The 21,881-nt window shown below is 42.2% G+C and overlaps 1 long non-coding RNA gene across 2 annotated transcripts in view; it reads left to right on the top strand.

Annotated features, from left to right (window-relative positions):
- Positions 1-21,324, top strand: part of LOC310745123 — a 74,030-nt gene extending 52,706 nt beyond the window's left edge. Inside the window, exons 2-4 of one of the 2 annotated variants that reach the window (XR_014539959.1) lie at positions 16,313-16,493; positions 17,115-18,769; positions 19,704-21,324. This is a non-coding gene — a long non-coding RNA (uncharacterized lncRNA). Of the gene's footprint in view, positions 1-16,312; positions 16,494-17,114; positions 19,676-19,703 lie in introns of those variants that run through there. The other variant, XR_014539960.1, reaches the window with a different exon arrangement.
- Positions 21,325-21,881: the final 557 nt, after the last annotated feature.

The following is a 21,881-nucleotide window of genomic DNA, read 5'->3' as shown; positions in this document are numbered from 1 at the left end:
TAAGTTCACATTTTAGGTGCCCTATCCTCCCTCACAACATGTGATCCAAAATGCAGCCCTTCTTCAAAATGTGCAGTTCTCTGGATTTTGTTGTGCTGTTCAGTAGGCAAGCAAGATGTATACAAAAAAATGCATGCAGTAAGGTAAAGGGTGCATAAAACCGCAGATATTGTTGAATAACATTAAAATGCATTCTGTTAGGGAAAACATTTTTGCAAACATTTGCACATTGTGCAAAATTGCATATATAAGCATGTGTATATTGGGGAGAAATGTTTGATTCTGCATTGTTTTATTGATGTTTAATATGCTGTAAACCGCTTTGAGATTTTTCTTAAAAAAATAAAGTGGTATAGAAATGATGATGATGAGAATAATGTGCTTATGAATTTTCACAAGGACTTCAGAATAATTTGCAAACTGGTGCAGAAATGTGGAGAGCCAAATTTAGGATTGGAAAAATGAGAAACTGAGAGAAACCCAAACTAACAGATTCACTCATCCCTAATGCCCAATATCACTTCCTTCCCTCTGGACTGGACACCAGGACTTGGACGCGTTGTGGTTATTTGTATGTTTGCTATTTCAATTTGAGACTGCACAAAATGAAAGGCTGGATATAAATTCTACAAATACAATAATGTTTCCAAAGTTTTGCAAATGCCCTTCAGGAACAACTACAAGACCGCTAGAGATACCACCCCTTCCTTCGCTAACAATTGTCTACCTCCAGTTCCCTGGAAGCTTATAAGACTATGCAGTCCTACGTCCACTCATATCAAAGACACTGTCACTGTTTGCATTTGCAATCTATTTCCTTTTTTGTTTCGTTAGTGTTCTCCCTTGTACATGCTAATTATTGCAGCCCTCTGCCAACGTTGGTTGAGAATATCCAGGCCTTCTCTTTCAAAGGGAAATGTCAAAATTTAATTTCAAATGAAGGAAAGCATTTTGCTATATGCATACCCCATGAATAAGGACCATTCTAGAACATTTTATTCCAAAAAGCTCATCTATAAACATGTGTTTATAAACATACACATCTATATTATTTATACCATAAATAATATTATTGTAATATATAATATAATATATTATTATAATATAAATAATATATTATTTTTAAATGTCTATATTATATAACATGGGACGCGGGTGACGCAGTGGGTTAAACCACAGAACCTAGGACTTGCCGATCAGAAGGTCGGCAGTTTGAATCCCCACAACGGGGTGAGCTCCCGTTGCTCGGTCCCTGCTCCTGCCAACCTAGCAGTTCGAAAGAACGTCAAAGTGCAAGTAGATAAATAGGTACCACTCCGGCGGGAAGGTAAACGGCATTTCCGTGTGCAGCTCTGGTTCGCCAGAAGCGGCTTAGTCATGCTGGCCACATGACCCGGATGCTGTACGCCGGCTCCCTCAGCCAATAAAGCGAGATGAGCGCCACAACCCCCGAGTCGTCTGTGACTGGACCTAATGGTCAGGGGTCCCTTTACCTTTATATTATATTATATAACATGTGGTGGTTATAAATACATACACATCACATACACATGTATATTCTCTCTCTTTCTCTCTCTCACACACACTTCTAAAGTCTTGTGCCTTTCTTTCCCACTAGTCTTGCCCACTCCAAATGTTAGCTGGGAGGCAACTATCTATTGCACTGAGCCATATATCAATGCAGTCACCAAAAGAGCATGGTTTAGAGACAAATTCTCCCATTTGTTTGGGCAACATCTGCTCATGAAAGGGTCGCCATATGGAAACATCTGCGATAAGGAATAATTTAAAAGCAGCCTTCACTTCACAGCCATTTCATGTGTGCCAATAAGAGAAGCGCAGCTGGATTTCTCTTGTACGCCTTCAGCTTTCTTTTCTGTCAACGGGACTGATAATTGTCTTGATTGATCTTTTCGAAACTGAAAGAAATTAGGAACCACATATTTCTAGCCAGGGCTCTCTTTCTGTTTGCTTGTACCTTGCTGCTTTATAGTGCTCACAGGGAAGACAGGCCTCTGCCTTCAAAGGACCCACTATCTAAGAATTTATGTTATGCTAAATTGAAGCCACATAGTGGCACACTTCTTTTGTTGGCAAAATGTTCTGCACCATCAGAATGTTGCTGTGCAAGAGAATGCGTAGGCAGCTTGCTGGCAACTTTGTTGCACAGTACATTGCACAAAGTGTGGTGCAACGAATTTTCCACCAGTACAACTGCTGCCATTGTGTTACAGGGGACACAACAGAGGGAGGAGAAAGGAAGGAAGGAAGGAAGGAAGGAAGGAAGGAAGGAAGGAAGGAAGGAAGGAAGGAAGGGGTATCAGAGGGGATGAAAGGAACAAAAATACAGTGGTACCTCGGGTTAAGTACTTAATTCGTTCCGGAGGTCCGTTCTTAACTTGAAACTGTTCTTAACCTGAAGCACCACTTTAGCTAATGGGGCCTCCTGCTGCCGCCGCGCCGCCGGAGCACGATTTCTGTTCTCATCCTGAAGCAAAGTTCTTAAGCTGAGGTACTATTTCTGGGTTAGCGGAGTCTGTAACCTGAAGCGTATGTAACCTGAAGCATATGTAATCCAAGGTACCACTGTAATAAGAGATTACGTGTGAGCAAATGAAAGTTACACATACTTAGATATCATACTTCATTCTCACTAGGTTAAATTTTGATCAATGCTGCTTAAATCCTAGGTGGATAGCCATATTAATATTTTAGAGCAAATAAACAGCAGAGTCTCAAGACGCCTTAAAGCAGTGCTCGGAATCAACTACTTCAGTTGAACAAAGTTCACTGAACTAGTTCAAAAATCTCCAAACTACGCCTTAAAGTACAGTGATACCTCGGTTTAAGAACAGCCCTGTTTACGAACAGTTCGGTTTAAGAACTCCGCAAAACTGGCAGTAGTGTCCCCGTTTGCGAACTTTACCTCGGTCTAAGAACGTAAGCCGAACAGTGGAAGGGCACTGGCAGTGGGAGGCCTCATTAGGGAAAGTGTGCCTCGGTTTAAGAATGGTTTCGGTTTAAGTACGGACTTCCGGAACAGATTAAGTTCGTAAACCGAGGTACTACTGTAGTTCCATTATTGCCAAATAACCTAAAGGTGAATTAAGTTCATTTTGCGGTAAAACTAGTAAATCTTCCTGTTCATTCCCACCATTACCTTAGACATAGCTTTCATTAATCTGATTTTGTGGTAAAAACAACAGTCTGTCTGGGCATGCATGTTTAGAACTCAAACCTGAAGCTACAAACAATGTGCGTTTGGGAATCTGGGGTCATTACTGCTGTTTGGATCCTCACAAGATTCCCTAGGATATTGTAGCTGCTGTAGAGAAGGATGGTGAATAATAACTACTTTCTCTCTAAATCTCCAAGCCCAATGGTGTACTGAGAGGCTGATGCCGTTGAGCACCAGACTGTGGAAACACAGGTTGGAGATGATTTTGCAATTGTCTTTGGATTATGGAGAAAGAAACAATGGCCCTATATTAAACATGCCTCTTCCTCCTAAGCCTCTTTTCAGCTTAAATGCATGGAAGTTTTCCTGCTGTGCAACAGGATCAGAGGAGACGAATATGAACCTACCTCCAGAGCTTTAAAATCATATGCCCTCTGCAGCATGGGAACACTGATTCTATGTATGCTCCCACTAATGTATGAAGGTGGCAAATCACCTGGGTAAGGTGGTTAATATGGCTATTTCCATAGCAGCAGGACCCTGTCTTCGATCAAGCATCTGTCACAGGATTTGTAGTTGAGAGATATTTTACCAGCAGGCACTTTCTGATACAATAAGCCATTTTCTTTCAGCATAAGAATATAAAGTATTGATTGTACTTCAAACTAGCCTCATTGCTGCCAAGAATATACAAATAATGACCTCTGTGGTGTCCAGGGAAGGAAAAGAAAAAAACAGGCCTAGAATTGGTTGCAGACCAACCTTAATTGTTTAGAACTGGCAACTTTTGAAATCATATTAGGCAATCCTCCAGCAATACAAGCCATGCTGACTTGATATGTGCATTGGGCAGAAACATCTAAACATGTAAAATTAAATGAAGTATCCGGTAAATATCACATACATTTGTCAATGCCAGACAAATAAATTAGTAGCCAGTTTCCCTAGGCTATATACTCACCTGGCAATATCAACTTTGACTTAGGTTTACACTCCAATGAATGGACAATCAGAATCATGCTATACATGTGGTGCATTATCAGAAGATTATTTTAGGCAAGGGGTTTAACTAAGTAGGGCACAGTTTAGAATTGTGTGTTTTGAGCAAATCCCAAAGTCATTCTCCTCCAAGGAAATAAATACTGGTGAATGTAGGTTGTCAAGTTTATGGTGAATTTTGAAGCTCTTCTGGGACAACTCAAATAAAGCATTAGAAATAAAATGACTTTGGTCTCTATTTCAGTCACCAGCCTCTGTTTATTCAGTGTCCTTAACATAATTGGGACAGGGAAAATAAAGAGATTGTTACTACTTTTTTTCCCCCTTGAAAGAGAAGGAGCATACCCTCACTATATAGCATCAAAGACATAAATGTGATCCACCTCATCTGAAAATTACTTCTCTCTTGGAGTTACGAAAGAAGAAACTGGCTATGCTCCCCAAATAGCAATGTGAGGCACTTTCAGAGTATACATTTTATGGTGGTGCATAAAAAGGGCAAAGAAGATATCGGAAACTACAATATCCTCAATTGCAGTTCACTTGCCACCATCAACTTTACATGGGGCTGCAATTTGTTCATTTATTTCCTGTGTTAAGTCATGGCTTCCTTTACTTTACAGTAGACTAAAACAGTGGCAAAGTCATTGTGAGCAAGATTGTCCAATCAAATTTTGTTCTTCCCATATATCTCCACTAACTTTCTCCACTCCATCTTATCACCTTTCCCCTAAACTAAATTTATAAATCCCCACGTGTTCTTATTGTAGGGAAGGACTGCAGCTCAGTGGCAGAGAGCCTGTTTTGCAACCCAGAGTCAATCTGCCAGTTGCTGTGGATGACCCAGAGCTAAATGGACCATTGGCCTGACTCAGTATGGCAGCTTCGTGAGTTCCTAACTGGGTGTTATTTAAATGTCCTTTTCTGTGCTGTGTCCAGCTGTATTATAAACTTCTCAATATAAAATTGCTGTAATGATAGACAGTAGGGAGTGGATGGTGCTGTGGTCTAAACCACTGAGCCTCTTGGGCTTGCTGATTGGAAGTTCAGCGGTTCGAATCCCCATGACGGGATGAGCTCCTGTTGCTCTGTCCCAGCTCCTGCCAACCTAGCAGTTCAAAAGCACACCAGTGCAAGTAGATAAATAGGTACCACTGTGGCGGGAAGGTAAACAGCATTTCCGTGCACTCTGGTTTCTGTCACGGTGTCCCGTTGCACTAGAATCAGTTTAGTCATGCTGGACACATGACCTGGAAAGCTGTCTGTGCACAAACGCTGGCTCCCTCAGCCTGAAAGCGAGATGAACACTGCAACCCCATAATCACTTTTGACTGGACTTAATCATCCAAGGGTCCTTTACCTTTTTACGGAATGCACATGTACCATACAGTTTCAAAATTGTCTTTCATCCTTTGAGAAGATGCAATGGCTGATTTCAGTGAAGAGTAGCCCATAAGGCTTCAGAAGGTGGTTGTTACAGAAAGCCATTAAAGTGGGGGGAAATAAAATAAAAACCAGTATAAAACACAGCAATATAACCCTAACCCTTGACCTGAAGTGAGATGAGCGCCGCACCCCATAGTCTCCTTTGACTGGACTTAACCGTCCAGGGGTCTTTTACCTTTACCTTTTTATTCTAAGGATGGTTGCTCCCTAGCTTAATATAATGGCATTAAAGTATTTGCAGCAGTTTTATTTTCAATCTTTTCCATTTAACACACAAAATTCAGTTTGCCTTTTTCACTGCTACAACATACACAATTGATATGCTAAGCGAGCTTTACGACCATAAGTCTGTGATCCTACAAATGCTGGCATGTGAGTAAGTCTCACTGAACTCGATGGGGCTTACTTTTAAGTAGACATGCAAAGGATTGCAGAGTTAGATCGTTATGTCTTGGATAGTCCTAACCTGTTGATGCATGTGTGAAGTTAATTTCTTGCTTTTAATGATTTTGTCCTGTTAACTTGCACTTGTCACGTTGTGGTTCAGTGTGTAAGACCCCCAGTAACTCCTCCCTTCCCTTCAATCAGGGTCCCATATGCAAGCTTAAAGCCATAAACATAAGGACCTGTCTTTTATTAAGTAAGACGACTGGCCCATCTGGCTGAATATTGCCACCTGGGAAGGAGCTCTTTGGCGTTTCATACAGGAGTATCCAGCCCTAACTAGAGACGCTATGGGTTGAACATGAGACTTTCTGCAGGATAGTTCAGTTGGTAGATCACAAGATTCTTAATCTCAGAGTTATGAGCAACTCTGGGCAAACTGGGCAAAAATATTCCTGCATTGCAGGAAGTTGGACTAGATCAGGCATAGGCAAACTCGGCCCTCCAGATGTTTTGGGACTACACTTCCCATCATCCCTGACCACTGGTCCTGTTAGCTAGGGATCATGGGAGTTGTAGTCCCAAAACATCTGGAGGGCCGAGTTTGCCTATGCCTGGACTAGATGATCCTTGTGGTCCCTTCCAACTCTACAATTCTATGCTTTTATGCATTCTGGCACTAACAGAACTACCCCAGTCCCTGAGAGCAATTATGGGAAGATAATTGCAGCAGCAAAAAAATATGGCAGGTGGAGAATTAAGCACATCCTCCTCTCTCCACTTAGAAGGGTCTGGCAGGGTACTAGGCTAGGGTGTTGGCACTAGTGGGAGCATAGGCTTAGTTCTGCCAGGGTGCCCAAGCTACTCCCACCTCCTCACCACCCTGTCCCATCCTGCACTGTCCCATTAAGTGGCAGCAACATGCCAGCTCTGCTGTGCTGCCCTAACCTACCAACCACTCCTGCCTCCACCACTTCTCCATTGTTTTCGCTCAAAGAAGCAGCTATTGGGGTCTAAGGGCTGATTTTGCATGTAACATGTAGTTTTGCCCTAGGAAGTCTATGTGACTTGAATGGTTCCTGGTAGAGAGAAGCATGGCTGCATAAGACTTGAGTTGGTTAGCTGATGGATAGGTCCATCAGCTATCTATCTTTCTCGGGGTGTAGAAAGGGATATTGCTGTTCTGACCCTTGAGCTCAATTATGCTTGGGCATTGCCAGTTCTTATTGGTGGGGAAACCCCTCTCCAGTCACTTGAATAGATTGAAATGGTCTACAAAACAGATTGATTATCCTTTCCTTAAATAGCCTGTCATATGGTGACAGCAACAAGGGAGACATTGCAGTGCTTGCAGATAAATATTTAGAGGTTGGTTTCAAAATGCTCTGCAAGGGCATCGTGCTGATATTCCAGAAGGGTTCTCCTTTCCTCAGCTAGCATTGCTCATTTGCTGCCTTTTGCAGACAGACATAATCAATAACACTTCCCAGTATGGTGCTATGGACTAAGGCAGTGAGCTCTCCCTGCGTTGGAAATGGGCTGTTTTTCAATGGCTTGAAAAGATTGCACTGGCTTACATGCCATAATTATTAGGTTAGGAGCCAAATCCCATATTTCAGTGAAGTAATAGAACCATAGGAAAGGGGGTGGGGAGACAGAAAGAAAGGGAGGGGCAGGAGAGAGCAAGAGAGACACTCTTCTGGCAAAATAAAAATCAATTGTGCTGAAAAGTCATACTCTAAGGCCTCATCTGGCAATGCTTGGGCACACACAAAGTGATTATTAATTCCACAGTGCAGAGAATAAGAAGCATTGGCTCCAGATCCAGATTCTGCAATGCTATCAGATGCATCTAAAAACCAGAATGAAAATCCATCAATCTGGCTTGTATTCTATTAAAGAGCATCTAAACATTGTACCTGAGTATCAATGAGATCCAGTCACTTGAGCATAATCTTTACAATGCTGGGTTTTTTGTGTGTGTTGTAATTTTTCTGTACCACATCATCATAATCATTTATTATTATTATTATTATTATTATTATTATTATTATTATTATTATTATGTTTTTCAGCTCAAAGGCCCACAAAATGGTAAAGATCATATTAAAACAACATATATAGTAACTCTGTGGCAGTGGTGTGCGGTGAAACTTTTGTAGGGGAACAGTTACGGCCAGAGACGCCAGAGTGATTGGGAAGGGTGGCCTTAAGTATATGATGTCACGATGTCACGCAAGTGGGCATCACGTCTCGCTCCCTAAGCTGGGCAGAAGTTTCCTGGGCTTTGGGAAGGAGGGGCCAAGGGAACATTTAGGAGACTAGCCTCGTCGCCTAGTCCACTTACCGTATGCCACTGCTCTGCGGTGATGGTCCAATAAAAGCATTTGTGTTGCCTTGAAATGGAACTGGAAGAAGTAATGGATGCTCTCCCTGTGAAACTATAAAAGACATCACTTATTTTTGTTACTAGGATCTGAACTGGAGTTTCAGTTCTACCAAAAGCTCTATGAAAGCTTATTACCTAAAGAAAGTCCTGCGGTTGGAGAGACTGATTTCCTGTGAACAAGAATTTTTATAGCATAGATAAATTATATCTTGCAGCTGTTATTCATACAGAATGTTTAGACTTTTAACAAAGAAGTTGCTCGGGCATCATAAGAGAAGACCCCGGAGGGAAGCATTTGTAGTTTAAAAAAGAGGGGAGGAAAACAGCTGAACAAATTGCTCTCTTGCCGGTATTCTCCAATGAAAGATTCTGCTGGGAATTTCCCTGGCCTCTAACCTCCATCTGTATAGGAAATCATTAAAAGGAGAAGCCCCATAATTGTCCCAACCTTTTTTTTCTTTATGGAGTCTGTCAAGTGAATTTTGCAGCACTCTCAGAGGAACAAATAAAAACATCTATATGGAAGGAAGATCTCAAAGGCCTGGCACTTATCTGAATTGGATTCATGCCATTTGAACATTTTTCCTTTCTCGCTTTGACACTGTGATGTGGCAAACGTAGTGCTCCAGGCAGCTAATTATTAGAATGTGTTCCATATTGCAGTTGTGTTTTTATGTCAGTAATTTCACGTTACCAACATTAAACTCTTGGAAGTGATAAGGCAGCTACCAAAGGTGCTGACAGGCCTTGGTGAAATTGTTCTCTCTTCTCCTGACTGTCAGCTAGAGAGTCAAATATGGCACTATTTTCTTTAACTTATTGCTCCTTCACTGATCTCTGTAACAATCTGAACCAGCAGGATTTTTACAACAATAACAGCTACATTCCCAGCAATGTTCCCACTTAGTGCCAAGCAAAACCCACAACCCCAGCCAGATTGCTGGAGTTACGTTCTAAAAAAATAATCATGCACCAGTTTTTCCTAGCCAAGGCCACTTTATCAATTTCCCATATTTATGTTCAAAACCACTCACTGAAGGGTGTTTTAGATTCTCTGAAAGATTCTCTGAAGAATTCTCTTTACATACAATATTTTTTTCAAATATAAATTTATAATTTGTTGTGAGAACTCTAGAAGTTTCTTCTCAAAGCTCTCCCCCCCCCCGCCTTTTTGAGAATATTACATTTGGACAGGGCATTTTGTTACAAAGAAAAATAGAAGTCAATTTGCCCATCATGTGTGGGCAGTTTTGTGGGCAGGCTCTGGGCCTCCTCTGCAAAACGGCCTATTGCAGGCCAGATCGTCCTCCTGCCATCAAATTGGCCAATGACAGCAGGAATAGCAACACGTGGCCCAGGGCAAGGTTAAATGACCAGCCTGCTGAACCTTTTGGCCTCTCACATACTGCACTGATTTGACGTAGCTCATAGGGCACCCACACCCCCATTGCTGGTTTTACTCTTATAAACACTTCCAGCGGACAGGTGGGAGTGACATATGTAGTTGCTTACTTCAATGCCTATGGCCAAACCTTCACACCTGTAACCAATAAAGCTGTGCCCTTATTTGATCCCAAACCAATATACCGTGTATTGTCTAGTTATTTGCTCCTTGGGGTACAGGGTGGTCGTGGGGCCTCACCACACAAATCTCATTTCCCAGTATGAACATAGCATATGATGCAAAACCCGTGACAAAAAGTAGCCACCCAGGTAGGCTATCATTTATCCTAATCATTTCCCCCCAAAATTAATTTTGCCACTCAAGCTTCTTCATGCTTGCCTGTTTCCCTTTCAGAATGATCTATTTTTATTTTAGCCCAGCTATGGTCATTATGGTTATTTCCATAATATTCCATAAATTAACTCATTTCTATAGAGGTGTAAAGTTACTGGCTTGCTTGCACCTTGATATAGTTTTATTAACCAACTGTGACTTGCACTTACTCTTAGCAAATGAGTCTAAAGTTGGCCAGCCTAGAAGAGAAGAACTGAAGTAGAAATAGATGTGAACCATGAAAGGGAATAGGGCATGGAAAAAGGCATGATGTCCCATGTTATCCTTACAACAAGCCTGTTAAGTAGGTTAGGCTGAGAGATGCTGGCTGACTCGAGGTCACACAGTGAGCTTTATAGGCCAACAGCCTAAGCACTATACCACATATACCGCCGAGACCATATAACACCAGTCCTGAAAGACCTACATTGGCTCCCAGTACGTTTCTAAGCACAATTCAAAGTGTTGGTGCTGACCTTTAAAGCCCTAAAGGGCCTCAGCCCAGTATACCTGAAGGAGCTTCTCCACCCCCATCATTCAGCCTGGACACTGAGGTCCAGCGCCGAGGGCCTTCTGGCAGTTTCCTGTAATCTCGCTTCTGGCAGTGACTCCAGCTGCAGGCAAAGGAGGGGATGAATTGTGTTCTAAGCCACTGCAATAGAACTTTAATAGCATCTAAACCCTATGCATGCATTTTTTTGTTTTTGCAAAATATGCTACTTCTTGGGTTGCGCTCAAGAGACTCTATTTGTCCTTGGGAAAATGGAGAGGGGAAAGTATTAAAGTCTCTTGATATGACTTTCAAGGCACATTAAGTCTGCTCATGTGCATCACTTGGGACAGTTTCAGTAAAAAAGAAAGAAAGAAAGCAAACCAGCACAACTTTCGAAATTATATCAATCTTTCTGTTGACACCCAGATATCTCTAGACAGCAGTAAATGACATGCTGATGGACATAGTATGACTGAAGGACATTCACCAGAATGAGAAATGGGAAATAAAACCTCTGAAAACTGACATAAAATGTATTTGTAAATATTTTAACTACTGGCATGCTTAGAGCATTAGCCATGGGTGTTTGGTACCCATGTGTGTGTAAAGCATGAAGGGGTTCTCATTAATGTCCTTCCTTGTCCCATTGCCTGCTGTCTTTGTCCATGGAGACAAAGACTCTTGAGAGTCCCATGAACTGCAATAAGATCAAACCTATCCATTCTTAAGGAAATCAGCCCTGAGTGCTCACTGGAAGGACAGATCCTGAAGCTGAGGCTCCAATACTTTGGCCACCTTATGAGAAGAGAAGACTCCCCAGAAAAGACCCTGATGCTGGGAAAGATGGAGGGCACAAGGAGAAGGGGATGACAGAGGACGAGATGGTTGGACAGTGTTCTCAAAGCTACCAGCATGAGTTTGACCAAACTGCGGGAGGCAGAGGAAGACAGGAGTGCCTGGCGTGCTCTGGTCCATGGGGTCACGAAGAGTTGGACACGACTAAACGAGTAAACAACATTGTGCCATTGCATAGATCATTGGGGAGACTTGAGGAATGTCCAGGAGAGCCCTGGGGGCTTTCCTTTCATTAACTTGCAGTCCATATATTTCCCACATTCTCTCTCTCTCTGTGTCTCTCTCTCTCTCTCTGTGTGCTAGGCCCGAGCAACACGGTTCAGGTCCGGTCCCAAATCCAAGGATTCCACAAGGAGACAGTCCGACAGGGCCAAGGCAGGACACGAGGCAAGAAACCAGGCTAGGTCAGGCACAGGGTCTCAGGCAGGTTTTAGCAAACAGCAATGTTGCTCCCGCAACCTGGGGCTGGGTCCCACAGCCTTTTATCTTTGTTGGGGTCACGACCAGTCCTGATCCCACAGTGACTCACCTCCCTGTCTCGCCCGAAGGTGAGCACTCCTCCTGCAAGTACTCAGGTCTCTCCTCTCAGACCTTAGTCTCTGCAGCTCGGGAGACGTCGGTGGGTTACTAGACCCAGAGGCCGCCTCAGCCTCTCCTGACCCAACTGGCAGTGGAGCAGCTGTAAGTGATTGCCCAGCCTGGGCTGCAACTCCCATAATTTGTGGAGCCACTTGCAACCCTGGAAAGCCTCCCCAAAGGGTCTGGGGCCCCTCCTGAGCAATGTGGAATGGGGCACAGAAGACCACTGGAGAAGGGCAAAATTGCCCTTCTTCTTGTTGAGCAAAGTGCCCTTTACTTCAGAGTAAACATGATTAAGATGGTGCTTTTAGAGGATGATATTCAAATGACTCCAAAGATTGATTCTTTGAATAAACAAGTAAAACTAAATTAAGTCCATCATCAGTTTTTTTTTTGTTTGTTTTTTGCTAATTGGCTCCTCTTTGAAGATCAATAAAAGGAGAGAACAGTCCCTTGATTACTATTAACTATCCTTGAAATGTAACTCCTTTACTATTTAATTAATATTGCACTGAAAATGCTGTTTAATAATCCATAGATAAATGAGCAAGCTGAAGATCTGACTTTTTTTAATAGAAATGTATTTAAAAGAAACAATGATGTCACCTTTTACCTTGATAAATAGAAACTGAACATCCATATTAAAAGCAAAAAAAAATGTATTTTATGAATACTTACAAAACACAATAGCTGAAGCAGTGTCCCGTCCCCCCCTTGGTATGTTTGCTCCTTCAATTGTTACCCTGCAGCTAGAGCTGAGCGAATACTGGAACACACTTTTGTTAATATTACTTCTAATTCAAAATCAAATTTAAGCCCAACCTTCCTGATAACCCTTTGATGTTGCCTTCCAGCACAAACAAAAGAGATTCAGCTTCAAAAATGCCTTGCGATAGCTGAAGCTTCAGCCTGAATGTTTGCCAAAAGGAGTTTTAAGTACATGCTAAAATTTATCACCTTACATAACATCAGTTAATTCATAAAACAACTCAAGGGGCGAAATGCAATACCCAAAGGTTAATATAGCCTGTTTACCATATATATATATATATATATATATATATATATATATATATATATATATGCCTATGCAAGTATATGCAGCAGTATATAATTGTAACAAAGGTCTCTTATAAACTATAAACTGGCGATGTCAAATGGTAACTACAAATTCCATGTAATCCGTCAGCCTTGCAATACAAACCTCTGCAGATTTACTCAGAAGTAAGTCCCAATGAGTTAAATGGTACTTGCTCATAGACAGATGTGTATATGATTTCTCTGGTGATCATTCATAGCTGAGTAAGACTGTCTTCCATAAACACAGTTTTAACAATGAGTCCGTAAGTGACTGTGGAGGCCAATTCTGGATCCACACATCCTTTCACAGTGGGGACATTGGTTCCCGGGCAGGAGTTGATCACAGCGTGGATTTGCCAAGCGTGCCTTCCTCCCAGCATGTTTCTCCCTTGCATCCTGCGTTTCAGTGTCTTCAAGGCCCATGATACCTTTGGTAAAGGCTGTTCTCCAATCGGAGCACTCGCAGGCCAGTGTTTCCCTGTTTACAGTGTTTATACTACATTTTTAAAGATTTGCCTTGAGACAGTCTTTAAACCTCTTTTGTTGACCACCAGCATTATGCTTTCCATTTTTAAGTTCGGAATAGTTGCTTTGGAAGATGACCATCAGCCAACCCCAAAACATGACCAGTCCAACGAAAATGATGCTGAAGAATCATTGCTTCAACAGACCCTGTGCTTGGTCTACTCAATAAGTTAAATGGGACTTATTCCCATGTTATGGTGCATTGGATTGGAGCCTTAACCGCCTGTTAATTAAGACTATGCTTTAAGTTTTGCTTTTGAAGATTGATAGCATTATGCTCCTGCCCCCTTAAAATAAATTAAAATGAGGTCTGGGAAACTGCAGAACCCAGGGCAGTAGTGTTAAGAGTTCTGAATTATCTTTAATAGATTATTAAATTTGCTTCTCACCCACCCTAAAAGGAGACGGTGACAGATGATGGAAGGAGAAGGCTGATAGAGCTGGTCTTTCAGCAGCACTGGTAGAACGGCCCTTTCTCCCATACCCCATGCAGCCATGCCCTGGAGCAATTTGTCCTTTTGTTGCAGCTTAGTGGAATGGCTTCTGCCAGGTTACAAAGGAAAGAGGAGCCCAAGAGAGCTGTTTTTTCGGTGGTGGCAGCAACCTTGAAATGGACCTCCCTTCCCACGCTGCTGCAGTGGAACCACTGTCACTCTCGGGACTAGAGCCTCTTGGCTTTGCTACTCCTGCTCCTTGCTCTCTGCCCACCTGCCTTCTCTCAGAATGTGTACAATGGCAAGAGTGAGTCAGTGCACCAATTCCACCCATTAACCCCATTAACCATCCCCCCTCAATCTGGGCTGTTGTGCTTGCAGGGCCTAGTGTCATGGCTAAAATGGCCACTGTTTCTTTAATGCTTAAAAAAGCTGGGTCAGCATGAGTCAGCGGCCTGCACCATATATATAGAGTGAGAAATGTTAGTTGGTTGGTTGGTTAGTGAAAGCTGGTAGTGTTGGTGTGTACAGTTGGTCAGTCGCTTTTGCACAAAGACTTTTAAGAATAAAAGCAGAAAGCACTCTGCAAGGATATTCTTGTGGACTCTTTTATGCCGACAAGGGTCTGAGGACCAGGCTGAGGAGACAAAAGGAGGTCAGAACCCTTTCCTTTTTTTACAAACACTGACACCTAGAAGGAGATGAGGATCAGGCGGGGTGGTTTTCCACTCAAAGTACCTTGCACAAGACAACGGACCCCACCCAAAACAAAACACTGAAACCTTCAGCTGGGATTGTACATACACACATAGGTGTGAGTTCAAATTCTTTTCTGTAGCGAACTCAGGGAGAAGAGGCCCAGTCCCTAAATATAGCAACCGGCCAAACCTGTATCCTTATCAGGTGTATAAAAGAGTTGCTTGTTGACATGTAGACTGTTCTAAATGTTACCTTGGTTGCTCTTTCCCCAGATACTTGATTAGTACTATAATTAGGCACCGGAGAATGTGACAAGGAAATTAATGTCAAGATGTCCCCCTTTCTGGAGATTAGGACTCTTATAAATGCCAGGAATACTGAAGAGTTTGCCCTCAGCGCTGCTGACCTCAGCAATGCTAGGCATGCTTAACAGGAACATGGCAGTAAATTGGCTGGGAAGGTTAGGATAAATGACAAGAAATGAATGTATTTGAATGGCTTGATGGGATGATGCTTTAAGTGCCCCTCCCCATCATGGTTCACTTGCTGTTTTCAGGTGTGCTCTCATTGTGAGGTGGGGGTTGAAGAATCCACAAGGAGGCATTAGCAAATCCCAGCTGAGAAGAGCCTGAGAAATAACTGTAAAATAAAAATAACAGTGACCGAAATCTCACTGGGGTGGGGTCAGATACATACATAATTGTATTTGTAGGCCACCTTTCCACAGTTCAAACCATGCTCAAAGCAGCTTACAACATGGAAAAAATGCATAACTACAGCATAACAAAAGCAATCATAAACAAATAAATAAAACTTTAAAGAATACACAACCAAACTGAACAATTTCCACATAAATCACAAAAAGACCTTAAATAAATATACAAAAAACCTACCGCAGCAACAGCAACAACCTTGGTCCAACAAACCCCCCCAAATAATACCTCAGCTCAAGAGTATGTTCGGCAACCTCAGCTTCTTGTAGCTGGAATCAGTCAGGTCCCCACCCTCCCAGGTGAGGTGAAAAAAGGCCAGCGAGGCAGGGAGCAGGTCTTCCAGGGCTCAAACAACCACAGTGGGCAAAGTTATAGAGAAATGAGAAGTAAATGACAATCAGCTTTGAAAACTAGGCTACCTTTGGTTGACTGTTCCCATTCATGTCCCAGTGCTTGGGAATGGATTCTGTACTTGGACTTTTCTTGCAGATGCTCTTACATTCTTCTGTTCAAAGTCATCCTCTTTCTTGGATGTGAAGAAGCTTTGGCCCTCCATGTTTGTTATTGAACTACAACTCCCAGCACTCCTAGCCATTGGTCATGCTGGCCAATTGGAGCCCCAGCCAGCATAACCAATGGCCAGGGATGATGAGAGTTGTAGTTTTATTGTGTTTTTAATATTCTGTTGGGAGCCACCTGGAGTGGCTGGGGCAACCCAGTCAGATGGGCGGCATACAAATAAGTTGTTGTTGTTATTTCAGCAACAGCTGAAGGGTGAAAGGTTTCCAACACCTGTTCTACCTGAAGGGTTTTCTGGTCAAAATCCAGTTTAAAGATCAAGTATACAAAGAAGGGAGAGCAGAGACCTTGAAGTAACGGCAGACTGAGCAATCACACAGTAAGAATCACGCAGGTCACCGAGTTAGAGTCTTCCCCATGGTGGTGAGATGCTTTCTATTTATATTATGGTAATTGTTTCTGAACTTGCGTCAATACTTATAAAACAGAATGCACACATTTTAAGCAAATGCATCTTCCTTTGTCCTGGGGGGAAGCAATCAACAAATGTCCAACAGAACCATGAATGTTTATAATATGGAATTGTGGATTTTGCTGGATACTAGCAGAGAGAGAGAAGAAGAAGAAGAAGAGTTTGGATTTGATATCCCGCCTTTCACTCCCCTTCAGGAGTCTCAAAGCGGTTAACAATCTCCTTTCCCTTCCTCCCCCACAACAAACACTCTGTGAGGTGAGTGGGGCTGAGAGACTTCAAAGAAGTGTGACTGGCCCAAGGTCACCCAGCAGCTGCATGTGGAGGAGCGGAGACGCGAACCCGGTTCCCCAGACTACCGCTCTTAACCACTACACCACACTGGCTCTCAGAGAGAGAGAGGCAGAATGAACCAGACTTCTTCCATTCCCACCTTTAGCATCTGAGAGAGGTTTCTTAGAAGAGTAAGAATCCCCATTCACCATAATGTAACACCAACACATAGCTGTTTACAGTGCTATTTTTCTAGAAAATAAGGCGCCGGAACTCATTGTGAACCCTTGTTCTCTTAGAATGGAATGGCACCCATGTGAGATGTGCTGGAACTGAGTTCCAGTGAGTTCCAGCTGAAAAGAAAAAGCCCAGGCTGTTTATAGGATTTATTGCCAGGTGCTATTGACTGAAGTCAGACATCTTTTTGATTCATCGAATGAGCCATCTTGCATATGTCATTCCTTCCTACATTCTCGATCAAACCATCTGGCCCAGAAAACCAGGCCAAAACCATACTTAAGAGACTGGAAAGTGTGGAGGAAATGAAAGGCTCCGAGAGCCACGAGAAATAAACACAACAAAAAGCACACCATGGCAATAGAAGAGGAGTGTGGGTGGTGGAAAACGACTGGAGTGTGCACACATACACTTGCCATCATTTCAACTGCAGCCTTCTTATGCTGCGTAAATGCTTGTGAAGGACAGTAGTTTCTAAAGAGAGTGTTATTGCTGGTTGGATAAAATTCCTTCCAAGCAAATAAGGCAGCTAAGTCCAACAGTTCCTGGCAGGTGCTATTTTGAAACTTAGCAGCATCCCTGGAAGGATCACGGTAACATATTCCCAGAGGTGATTACCAGGGAAGAAGGGTGATGTTTCTTGAGACTGGAAGCTGTTGGGAAGGGCAGTTAGCATCTGCGCAGCATACTGCAAGGCTGGATGAGTGCTGAATGGCGCCCAGCCTTATCAACGCAGGTGTAAACATTTAATTATGGTTTAGACATATTGAATGAGTCCGGTTTCACCGTCTCATTGGTAGCAGTAGCTCTAGTCTGAACTTCATAACATATGAAAGCATTTCCCCCTTGAAAACAATAGTAAGAGAGCTAATCAATAAACGTATGCTGCGCAACTCTGTAAGTAAAACATTTTTTGTTTTCTATGGTTACATAATGGGAGTCATGTAAGGTGGGGGACAGGATATAAAGCATCTGCATGCACCTTTGGCATCATGCAAGATCTTGTCCTTCCAACAATTGAAACTGGACATATTAGTGTTTTGTACAATTGATAATGCCTTAACCCAGCTGTTACATTCTGAGCTCAGGCAACACAATGCCTTGTGAGGGAGATTTTGTAACTTCTGAACCTTCTCACAAGGTTCTAGCCAAATCCTAGCCAAACTAATATATTTCATTATTCATGCTGTCTACTCAACAAAGGTCTTTTTATCTATTATAACAAGTACTTCTTAGTATTTATAGATCTTAATAAAGTAATCAGTTTTTCCCCTTCTATACAGAAAAAGATGTGTTGCCTTTAAAAGTGAAGGGAAAATGTGTGAGTCTTTCAGGCTCTGCATGCCAAATTTCCTGTGCAGGTACCTGAGCAGAATGCAGCAAATGTCCTTGAAGGCCAGTCATTGTCACATTTTACAGTCAGCAAGCTGCATTTAGCAAAGAATTGTTTATTATTTCTTTAGGACACATTATGACACCAAAGAGGCCAGCATGAACTCTGAATAAAAATGACATTTCCCCCCCCCCCCCAGTGCCTCATGCAGAAAGAGGGAACTGTTTACCATAAGAAAGATACCAAATGCATCTTCATATTGTAATACTGAAAGGCCTCTGAATTTATTTTACCTCATGGTTTTCCCTACTGTTGTGGACTGACGCCGTCAAAAATAAATTTCAGAGTAAACAAAATTATATAGCCATTCAACAAATTTTCATTGCAAGGGATACCCTCATTAGTATAGAAGAAGCAAAACAAATTTCTCTCTCTCCATTACCGTGTGCTCTCTCTCCTGTATGACTGAAGCAATGTCGAGAAAGTGAGAGGTGCAAGTTGGATGCGGAGGACATCATGTAGATAACACCAGAAAAACTGAGAGACAAGCAGCTTCAAATCCATGTTAAACTCTCCTGTGGATAAGCCCTCAGACAGGACAGAGAAGCAGCCTGGACACACAGGGTGGCATTCAGCTAAGTTTTACTCGCAGGAAACCCACTTAAATGAATGAACATGACTGTTAGATCCATTAATTTCAGCAGATGTTTTCTGAGGAAAATTTGAATTCCACCCCAATGACTAATCTGTCCGCTCTGAATTTGTGAGCGGGATGGCCATGTTGGAAAATGATGTGGTTTGTTATCTAAGATAAGGTCCACAATTCACACTGTGAAGGATTGATATCATTTCAATCATTCTGAGTTCTGTTTATAGTTATAAAATGGCTGCTTTTAGTTTTAAAGGGTGTTCTGTCCAAAAGGATCAAAAGCCTACAGAAGGGCCAAACATTCGGCCCAAGAAAAAGAAACTTAAGAGGAGGAAAGAAACCTAATGACTTCTGGAATGAAAAAGAAACGTAATAATTTCGAGTAAATGAAAAGTTACCCAGAGCTCTACTCTCCTTCTGATTGGCCGAGAGGTTGGGGAAAAGAGTTGGAATAATGTATACGTTAGAACCAGTTGAATGTACTAAGGGTCCAAACCCATCACAAAATACAGTGAGCCAGCTGCCCTGGCTGAAAATTTTGGATACTATTAATGTTGGTTGCTATTTTCTATGGACAGAAGTAGGAGCCAGTGCAGGGATTCACATGCCCAGAGCCAGCTAGAATCCAAATACTAAAGTGAAAAGTTGTTGCCACAAACAGCCCCTCAGTGATCGTACACTAGGATCTAGAAACCAATGTTGCAGCATAAAGTAAGTTTTGGGAAAATCCATTTTCCAGGTGATTTCTCAGTAAAAACCCACTTCTCTTAAAGCTGGAAAAGAGAAGAAAGTCGGCTGCTCGTTTCAGAAGCAATTTACATTTGACATTTAATTCTCACCATTAGTCATTTAGCTTTCTCCAGACAGATTTGGCACTGTGGAGCTAAAACTGCAAATGAAATCAATTTCTCCCATTCTATAACAGGATATGTTTGTGTGCTTCAAAGCAAAATTCAGGGAGAGCGAATGGGAGGGTAGCAAGGACTTAAAATTGCCAACTTCCTCTTACGTACAGAAGCATTTCATCCAGTTTCAGTGCTGCTAGGTTAGCCACCTTATTAGCACTACTGTTATTAGGAGCACGGTCCACTACATTAAAAAATAAACCTTAAAGAAATACATATTCGGCATGCCATCAACATACACATTCAAAATTTCACACATGCAAAACAACCAGAGCCAAAATTGAATATTGTACACATTGTGCAAAGCACATAAACTATGTGTTTTGTGGGAATTTTGCCACTACATCTGCTTGCAGAGTGGGGTGAGAACACTGAAGACCAAAGGATTAATTTCAGACCCAGTGTGAACTTTTGTACTACATACAGGGCCTCTGGCACAACACTCACTTGAAGCCTAGTGTTATTTCATTTGGAAGCTGCAAGTGCGTAACTTGATGGTTTCTTCAAACGTCTTCCAAGGAGATGAAAAAACAATGCTGTGTTGTGCCTCTTTTGGCTCCTATTTATCAAATTGCTCATATCAGGGGAAAGAGGGGAATTTAGCACCACCTGTGAAGATGAAGGGTTATCCGGTTTCCTAATGTGCCAGTCAGAACAGGGAGGTGGCAGATTGGAAAGAACATAGGGTGGCTGTCATATGGCAGAATCACAGTTGCTCATCTGCCTGGAGAGAAAACACTATACTACAAAGAGCTGACAGTGGTGAAAAATAACAGTGGGCAAGAATCAAAGCAAGATGGGTACCTCCTACCCAGTCCTATAAAAAAGAAGAGATGCTGGCTAAAATCTCATTTAATATCTCACTCTAAAGAGTGTGGTAGACACATAGAATACATACAAATTCTAGATAAATAGGAATCCTATTTGTGTGAGACTGTACTATCACTATAGTATATGGAAAACATACAGTGAATCTCAACAGAAAGGATTTTCTAAAAGTGTGAAGAATAAACTTTGTTATAGAATGAATAGCACTCTGCCCATGTAGACAGCAGAAACCTTGCTTCCACATGGGACCGGTGCTCCTCCTGCATGCAGGGCTGTTGTTGTTGTTTGTAGCAGCCACACAACATTGGCATCAAAATGCCAGCCTGTAACTTTCCCCATTTAATCCAGATTAAGCCTTTCCATGGAAAAGCATTCCTGTTTAGCCTACCCAGATGCTTAGAAAGTTGAGGTAATCTTAATTTGCTTTAATAATTTAACTTTTGCATGCTTAAGAGTAGGTTTGTAATTTTTTCTTGATTTTACTGTTTTACTGTTTACTGTTTTACAATCAAGCAGTATATAAATTTCATGAAATAAATGAATAAAAAAAAATTGAATGAGTTGTGTGTTGCTGTTTTTTAAAAAAAGATAAACCCTGTAATCAGTGACCTGTCTAAATGCCATGTCTAAATGTCCTATTTGCAATATTAAGCCCCTGTGAGGAAGAGAAAGGATGTGGCTGAGGCTCAATGAGAAACATGGGCTCAGGTGGTGCATAATGTACCTTCTACCTCCTGTGGCAGGAATGGGGGACCTATGGCCATACAAATTTTGTTGCACTCCAATTCCCATCAACCCCAGGCAGCACAGCCAATGGTCAGGGATGATGGGAGGTGTAGTCCAACAACACCTGGAGGGCCATGGATTCCCTGTCCCTGTTCTCTGGCAGCGCTTGACCACTAAACTGAACCTACAGGAAGCAGTAATGCCTTCCTTACATGTATGTTGCATGTCCTTTTACCATCTGTACTTTTCCAATTCACCATATCTACTGTGCAGGCTAGCAGATCAATGTGAACAACATGTCTGTGTCAGTGGAGGACGGTCCACAGAGCAAACAGGGCGCTGCTCTCCAGCCTCAGCCTGCTTTCACCTCTCCTTACTTAAAACCAGC

Source organism: Podarcis filfolensis, assembly GCF_964270895.1.
Source record: "Podarcis filfolensis genome assembly, chromosome: 11".
Taxonomy (NCBI): domain Eukaryota; kingdom Metazoa; phylum Chordata; class Lepidosauria; order Squamata; family Lacertidae; genus Podarcis; species Podarcis filfolensis.
This window is presented reverse-complemented; position numbering and strand designations above follow the sequence as displayed.